Source organism: Ailuropoda melanoleuca, chromosome 11 (assembly GCF_002007445.2).
Source record: "Ailuropoda melanoleuca isolate Jingjing chromosome 11, ASM200744v2, whole genome shotgun sequence".
Classification (NCBI taxonomy): domain Eukaryota; kingdom Metazoa; phylum Chordata; class Mammalia; order Carnivora; family Ursidae; genus Ailuropoda; species Ailuropoda melanoleuca.
Window position 1 is genome coordinate 38,961,681 of NC_048228.1, and position 9,232 is coordinate 38,970,912.

Sequence of the window (9,232 nt, forward strand, 5' to 3'; positions counted from 1 at the left end):
TTCTCCTAAGACGTCACTATGTAATAAAAATGGAAATTCTACAGAGAATAGTTGAAGGAAGTGATTTTGAAAAGAAAAAGATTAACAACTTTATATCTTCGTCCCATCAAGTTCACACTGTTCATTAATCTGATCACACATTGTTATCAGTAATTCATATTTAAATTAGTCTGCCTAATCCTTTCCTTATTTAGTAACTGACATGAAGTCACAGAGGAAATGGGAGTGCTGATAAGGGAACGAACAGAACAGAAATAATTTTGAACGCAGTTTTAAGGACCAGCCTGGGTAATAAAAATTATAAGAATCAGAGCTACCATGTATCAGGCATTTCTTTTTTTTTTCTTTTTTTTTTTTTTAAGATTTATTTCTTTGTCAGAGAGCAAGAGAAAGAGTACACAAGCAGGGGGAGTGGCCCTCAGAGGGAGAAGCAGGCTCCCCACTGAGCAAGGAACCCAATGCAGGACTTGATCCCAGGACTCTGGGATCATGACCTGAGCAAAAGCAGATGTCTAATCGACTGAGCCACCCAGGTATCCCTGTGTCAGGCATTTCATACACACCTTTTGAGAATACTGACTGATGAGGGAGCAGAAGGCAAGCTGAGGACAAAGCACAAGCTGCCACCCTGCAACTCCCTCCCCCCAAGGTAGATCTGTGCGACATTCCTCAGGTACTCCTGGCTGCCCTAAAGCTAAGGGAAGGAAAAAACAAATGACTGAGACCACAGTCCTGCAGGACATGAGTCCATCAGTTTACCAATTTACAAATTAGAAGGTGATTTACAAGGCTTTACAAGGAAAAAGCATTCTTATCAATCACCTAACTTTCAGAGAACCATAACTCAATTTCCTGGAGCCCTAACATCACCCTCCCTTCTATAGTGATGTGGGAAACGGAGGCAGAAGGGAAAGTAAGCAAAATGAAATTTCTTTATGACCTGCAGCCCATTGACAAGGACCTGAGATAGGCAGAATGTAACATTCCTCGAGGAAGCTCCCAACTGTCCTAATGTTAATGCCTTACTAGAAGGAAAAACAGCCTTAACTTGGCAATAGCCAGGCCTCCAGGATGCTGTCTTAGCATATGAAAATCCTTTTGGACACCTCCCTTTTTCCTTACCTCCCCCAACTCCCAACTATATAATCAGCCACCCCTCACTACCCCAGTGCAGCAGCTCTTTCTGCCCACGGATCCTGTCCCTGGGCTTTAATAAAATCACCTTTTTGCTCCAGAGACACCTGAAGAGTTCCTTTTCGGCCATCAGCTCTGGACCTCATCAACATTCCAAAACTACGTGACTGACCACTGTGTAAATTAACTGTTACTCATCTCAGCTTGCAAAGAAGGAATGCACCTTGGAGAAATCATGTGAATCATCTAAAATAATGAGTCCAGAGTCGGAACTTGAAGATAGAGGGATTGATTCTAAGGTTCCATGCTCCGTCATTACATATACCACATGGCCCCAGGAGGGCAGGAATTTGGGGGGTAATAGCGTTTAGGGAGTAATAGTGGAGTGCAAAGAGAAGAGAAGACAGGAACCCAGAAGAGAAAAAGAAAAGAGGAAAAAGTAGAAAGATGCTGGAGAAAACATTTTACAACCTACAATGACGATGAGGGCTGACCTAGAACACTTGACCTCATTGTAGTTTATCCATGGGAAACCAAAGCACTGACTTAAAAACACATAACATTTTAAGTGCTTTTTCTTTATTAACCTGCCCTTGGTTGTATATGCTTGTCTTTCAGAAAGGAAATTGTGTGAACCTGCAATATTCAACCACAAAACCTGTTCCAAGATAGGTCAATGTTTTTGTTTCAGATAAGCTGTTTATTTCCATGTTCGGAAAGACCTGAGCCAAAAGCAGAACGGAAAATGGAATGAATCCCTAGTCCTTCCTGTGATTTGGGTTCATTCCAAGGATTTTCTTATGTTACAAAACATCAGACATAATAATATTCAAGTATGATAGCATAAATACATCATTCAGCAAAAATATAAAATCATATGCCATCACAAAAACCTTAATCTACTGCTTTCATTCATTAATGAAGACCTGTGAAAGCTTTTAAAGTCTTCTTATAAGAATACAATATGGAAATAAAGGAATAACAGTATTTTTTACCCGCTGCCTAACCTCTCCTTGAATATCTGTAGGTAAACCTAGAACTTACAATTAGATTTACTTGCCAGCGAATTTATTCTCTGTATACCAGTCCAGTCAAAGACTGCGCCCCCTTGGCGTGTATTTCCATGTTTAGGTGTGTGCATTTGCACGCCTGTGGAAAATTCTGCCTCAAATGGTAAACATCTACATTTCGCCCTTTACTGAGTTATGCTGATAAATCTAGACAACCCATAAGAAGTAACTTCTGCCACGTCACAATCACAGTTCACATCTTCTCCATCATCTAATTGTGAACACACACGCCTGCTTTTAAATCTGAGACCCAAAATGACTGCAGGTGAACTTTAAGGAAAATTAAGAAATTGTATCATAATTAAACCAAGGGTTTAAAATTCAGGTGGCATGCACCATTCCAACTTTTTCTTCCTATTTAATTCACATAGAATTTCTTTTCTTAACGTGAAGTACTTGCTATGTATCTGCCGCTCACCATAAAATGATTTCTTCGCTTACTCTGGGAATATGAGGATATGAGCAGAACAAGAAGCCTGGATGAACTTTGGTTTGAATGTAAGCTCTGTCTGTTTCAGTCATGGGAGCTTGGCCAAAGTAACTAACTTCTCTGTGCCTCAGTTTCCCTCTCTCTAAAATGTGGACAATGATATCCATCTCATAGTGTCCTCTAAAGCTTAAATGACAGAATATATGCTTATTGCTTAGCAGGGTACCTGGGACCCACTGGGAAGCAATATTAGCACCCAGTGGTTAAGGGGGCTCCCTTGGGAGCCAGACTCTGATACTCCTAGCTTAGTGATTCGGGCAAGTTCCTTGATACTCTGTGCTACACTTTCTTCATCTGTCGTAGTGAGGGTATAATAATAACATTCATCATGGTGGCTGGATTAAATAAGATAAAACACTTAAGGGGCGCCTGGGTGGCCCAGCAGTTAAGCGCCTGCCTTCGGCTCAGGGTGTGATCCCAGCGTTATGGGATCGAGCCCCACGTCAGGCTCTTCCACTATGAGCCTGCTTCTTCCTCTCCCACTCCCCCTGCTTGTGTTCCCTCTCTCGCTGGCTGTCTCTATCTCTGTCGAATGAATAAATAAATAAAATCTTTAAAAAAAAAAAAGATAAAACACTTAAAATACTTTTAGAACAGTGTCGGTAAAAGTTAGCTATTAGTACCAATTCAATGGTTAGTATCTCTTATAAAAAGTGCAGTTTTACTTTTATGAGGAAAAATATTTTTTTAAAAAATAATAGTAAAAGGCAAAATAAAATATCCATTGGAAATGGCATCTGCGCCAGGACTTCAAGGTCACTAACCTCAGCTCTAGCCTTGCCCCCACAGAGCAGGGATTGGCTAGAGCTTAACCGAAAAGGCAGAGAACAAGTGCTGCTCTGCCGCCTGCCTGGCCTCCTGGGGGCTGCCACCCAGAGAAGCCGCTTTCAGAGCTTCCAGAGAAACAGTATGCAGACCACAAGGACTGGACTAGCTCTGCCCCGTGGGAAGGAGGCGCTTCCCTGTGCTTCAGCCTTCCTCTCAGTTGTGGACCCATTTCAGCCTTTGCAGATCAGTTCGAATCCCATTTGTGCCCTTCGAATCCCAGGTTTGCCCTTTCTCCCAGGCTCTGCCCCCAAATCGCCCCAACCCAAGGCTGGCGGCCAGAATGCCTCACCTGTACTTGTTGCTAGGCCGAGGGTTTCCAGCCAAACAGAAAAACAGCTCGACGTTAACAGGAGGGAGAGTGCTCCCACCCACACGGCACCCTGAGGTCCACACAATCACGGTCAGGCCTTTTTTGAAGGAGGTCGGCAATTCAGGTTTGGGAACTAAATTCGCTAAATGAGTACAAGTGAGTAATTTATACACAAAGGAAGGAGTCCCGTTTATAGACAAAAGTAAAAATTATATAGTGAAACAATGTCTACAATGGAAGGAATTCATTAATTTGAGATTTTAATTCAGAAAAACCTGTTTTATATGTACCATGTGATCAACTTACCCACAGCAAATCTCTGGAAAGATATGTATATATCCACATGGTAACAGTGACGATCTCCAGGTAGTAAAGCAATAAATTATCTCCTCTAAATCTCCATTTTTGTTTTTCCCAAAATGTGTGATTCTTTTATGACATAACATTAAAATTAAATTAATATTAGTGATAGCCAGCCTCCAAGACGATCTCCCAGTGATCCCCACCTCCGGGTATTAACATCCTTCTGCTGTCCCCTCCCCACACTGTGCCAGTGTTGGTCTGTGTGACCAATAGGATATGACAGAGATGACAGTATGGCCACTTTCAAGGTGAGGTTACAATACATGGTGGCCTCTGTCTTGGGTTCTTTCTCTCTCTCTCTTTCTCCCTCATTACTTGCTCTAAGGGAAGCCATTGCCATGTCATAAATATATGACCCACTTGGCAAAGAATGTGGGCCTCCAGCTGACAGCCAGTAAGGGACCCCATGAATGAGCTCATAGGTATATCCTCCAGCTTCGGCAGAGCCAGCTGTCCGAGGCTCCTACGGAAAGTTGGCCTGGAACCTCACGAGAGACCCTGCGCCAGAACCAGCCAAGTTCCTCACCCTCTCAGATCCTTGAGCCTCAGAAACTAGGTGATAATGAATATTTCTATTTTAAGCAGCTATATTTTGGGGTAATTTATTACTCAGAAACAGTTAACTGATTTTTTTCTATAATATTGAGGATAAAGACAAACTGATGGAGAAAATGTATTTTTTCTTTGAGGTGGCTTGTACACTTTTCCAAGGAGAGGAGAGTGGGTTTAAGCATTATTAACCCTTATCCATGAAGGCTTCCAAAGTGAAATATCTGGTTGATATGAGGACTTCAAACTCCTTCTTCAATTATGTTCAGGTCTGTGAAGAGGGAATATGTCCCATCACACATTATATTGGACTGATAGAAAACCTGAGGTAAAGTGAATCTAAGTACGAGAAAAAACCCTTAAGGCTAAAGTAATTTTGTACCAACTTGGGAATTTTATAAAAATAGCCTATGGCTATAATTTTATTAAAAACTAGACTAAAGGAGCAAATCCAAATGGAAAGCATTGAGTTATTACTTTCCTGCTCTGACAGCACAAAGAAATCATTCTAGATCTAGAAGGGCCCTCAGGCTCTCTGCTGACTAAATTGTACCTCTGAAGAGGTGACTGAACATGGCGCTTTATGCAATACCGACATTTTACCAAAACTTGTCTGGAAGGCGAAGGCCTTTTTTTTTTTTTAAATGATACTTATTTCCTTGAAGAAATAATAGAAATAATTTTCCAGGTNTTTTTTTTTTTTTTTTTTTTTTTTTGGCTGCACCCTGGATACCTTTCCGAATAGGCCCCAGCTTCCTTTCAAAGCAGACAACAGATGAGATGATCTGGGTTTTTCAATTTATTCTTACTCATCTGGCCATTTCTAGCTCCTTATCTCTTAGGAGATGTCAAAAAAAGAACACACGGCAATTTGGAACGACCAAACCTTTTCATTTTGCATCCTTGAGCATGCACAGATATAACCAGGATGCCTGGAAGCAATCCTTGTCAGCTGGTCAGGCTCAGCTGGCCAGCGACCACAGCAGCGCCCTCACAGGCACTGGGGTAGCAGCGTCAGAGCCGCTGGGGGCGCCCTGTCAAAATCTCACCTGTCAAGGCCCACGGCAAAGGCATTATCGTCTTGAACCTTTCTCTTGATTGCTTAATCTGATGATTTTTTTTTTACTCCCCAATTGCTTCATCAGTACCTTTCTTACACCATTCTTTTATTCTGCCTTTTTATTAATGCTGTTGGTATATTTGTCTTCATTACACCCAGATGGACTGCTAGTAATTGTTCTGGACACTGGCAAGACAATGATAAAGGATGCATGGTTCCTCAGAAGGAGCTAGGAGGACCCCGCAGAGATCCTCACAATCCTATAAAACAGCCCCTCTCTTTCCCTATCGCATTTTAAAATACTGCCTGTCTCACCCCGTAACAGCCAAAGAGATCAGTATTTAGAAGGAGACTATAATTAGAACCCATTATTCTCCATTATTCAGCATTATTTCTCCTTGCAAAAAAATCACGCCGACTACCTTCATCATATTTGCACCGTTCTTCCTTAGACACAGGAACTCCTAGTTTTCCACACTTTGCCTCTACATTGCCGCTTAGCCACACGACCCCCCAGCGGGCTGCCCCTTCACTTGCTTTGTGCCTTCTAGGATGGCACCTGCAAAGAAGCTTCCATCTTCAAGTTCGTTGAATGTTCTTGTAGCTTTCATGCTACCTTGAAACCAGGCTATGCCTCGAGGACACTACCTTCCCCATAGGCCTTGGACATGGAGAATGTTTGTTCTCCCCCTTCCCATGGAACACCAGGAGTAAGTACGGTTGGCAGCCTCCTTGCTTCCCATTGTGGCTTCCAGATCAATATTCCCCCATTGCCATAAAAAGAAAAAAAATGGCACATGTTTAAAGTACATGTCATCATTATACCAACGTTCATTTTCACAGGTATCTCCTACCACTTACCTGGTCACTCCCTGTATTCATTAAAGATTTTAGCACTTGCTTTCAAGGGCTTAATCCTACAGAATTCCTGTCATTGTTCATGGTGAGTTTAACATCTGTGTAGATGATTTATCCAAATTTCTAGCTCTTCAAATCCTCAATTCTTTTCATATCCAATGTCTTATACTTCACTCTCTGCCACTTATGCCCATGGCTTATAAACCTTAACCAGAGGGCTGGCCCCATGGCCTACAGTCATGTCCAGCCCACTGCCTGTTTTTGTACAGCCTGCAAACAAAGGATGGATTTTATACTAAGTGGAACATATCCATGTTCACTTGCTTATTTTATTGTCTATGGCTGTCTTCATGTTAGAATGGCAGAGTGAGTCATTGAGACAGAGACCCCATAGACTGCAAAACTGAAAATGTTTATTATCTGGCCCTTGCCCTACACCTCCTCATTAGAAATAACTGCAACACCTTCTAACTCTCATTTGCAAAAGCCCGCCACTCTGACGGCCCCCTCCTCTCTTTCTGGTTTGCTTGAGCAATCTCTAACCACCCATCCTATTCTTTCATTCCTCTGGCTGGATTCCAAATCATCGGAACAGTTACTCCCCTGCACGTAGCCTCAGCATCTGTGCCTTTCTTTTTTTCTATCGTTCCAGCCTATTATGACTGTACCCAAATCCTTGGTTAAGTTCAACTGTCTGCCTAGGCTGTGCCTACCCCTGAGGAGCTGAATGTGACTGGAGTCATAGTAGCGGCAGCAGCGGGGCCTGGATAAATAGACAGCAGATACCCCCAGGGGACAACGAACCCTGCCTTCCTCCAGAGGAGTATCTGTGAGAACAGTCATCCTGGCCACTCCGGTCAAGTACCCATGGAGGATTGTTCAGAGCGCTCATATATTGATGGATTACGCATCACCATGTTAGTCTTGCTTTCCTTTCAACTCTATTGTATCATCGACTTACCTTGAACTTGTTTTTTGGTCGTTTTTTTTTTTTAAGATTTTATTTATTTGACAGAGAGAGAAAGAGAAAGAGAGCCCACAAGTAGGCAGAGCAGAGCAGAGGGAGAAGCTGGCTCCCCGCTGAGCAAGGAGCTGGACGTGGGGCTCAATCCCAGGACCCCGGGATCATGACCTGAGGTGAAGACAGACACTTAAATGACTAAGCCACCCAGGCGCCCCTTGAACTTATCTTTTACAGCCCCAAAGACTTTTTGGTTCCAGCTTGCCTCCAGCAATGTTTTCACATATTTTTTCTGTGTGTATTTCCTCCAAAACTCATATCCTTTAGACAGCATCATTCAGTTTATTTCTAAGGGAACAGTGACCAAAATCATGATTACAATGCATATCTGAAAATTGCCAGAATATTAGAAAAGGATATTGGAAAAGGGGGAGCCTGTTTAAATTGTGAAGGAAGCAGGATTATTGAAATTGTGGTATATTCAAATGGGGGGATGAATATTTTTCGATGTTATTGTTGTAGCTTGGTGTGTATTTATATAAACTAATTGGGAGGTAATGTCAAAAGCCTGAATTTGAGTCCTACACTGAAGGCACTTTCTGGCCCTTTATAGGAAAACTGGCTGCATGGCTTCTGGAAGACATTTAACATTTCTGCATTTTAGTTTTCTCATACGTGCAGTGAAAGCATTTGCTTAGCTACTTCTAAGGGCCCTTCCTACACTAAAATTCTATTATTCTGAGACCTACTCCTATTCATCCTCTCATATTCCATTGAAGTAAAAGTCCCTTTGGTCTCATAGCCAACTTCATCTCTTATTGAACAAGAATGGTTCTGTGTTCTCAAGTCTGATCTAATAGCTCTTAAAGAAAAATAAAAAAAAAAATTGGGGACTCTTGAGTTCTGATTGACTGAGACCTTTACATCCTAACAATAGCTATTTGATGTAGTCACTGGATAAAGCAATGGCTCTTCTATTGATGTGTCTAAGTGTCTGCAAGTTCAGCCAACCAAAAAATCCATTTGGTTGAGTAGTCTTAGTACTGAACAAGGTTTCATCCCAAGGAAATATATCCTATTGTAAGATAAGAGAAAATGTTGGGTAATCTCTTTTTAAAATCTTTGAAAATCCAAACGCTTCAGCTGAGAACTTGTCGGGGGAAGAGGGAGTAGTTTAGGTAGATATATATTTCTTAAAAGTGAATTCTGTAGGATCTCAAACAAAAAGAGCAATCACTGAGGGAATAAACTACCTGTCGATGGTGCAGTAAAAAAAAAAAAAAAAAAAAAAGCAGGTATTAGTTCTGTATTTCACAAGAATCCTTATAGTGAAAGAAACAAGTATATATTTTAAGTGAACTTACATATAGTGAGGCCAAACTTTTATATCTTAATAGCTATGAAAGCAAAAGACAAAATCAAGTCATTTTTCTGAACTATTAGTCAAATGCCATAGGAAAAGTTGGGCTACTTTATGGCAAAGGGAGTTCTCTGTTCCAGGCAGACACAGTTCTTGTTGGAAATGTATAAATAAGGCCAAAAAAAGCCAAACAGAATTTTTAAATATATAGATGATGAAGAATTATATTTATAAGGCTTTTGACATTTT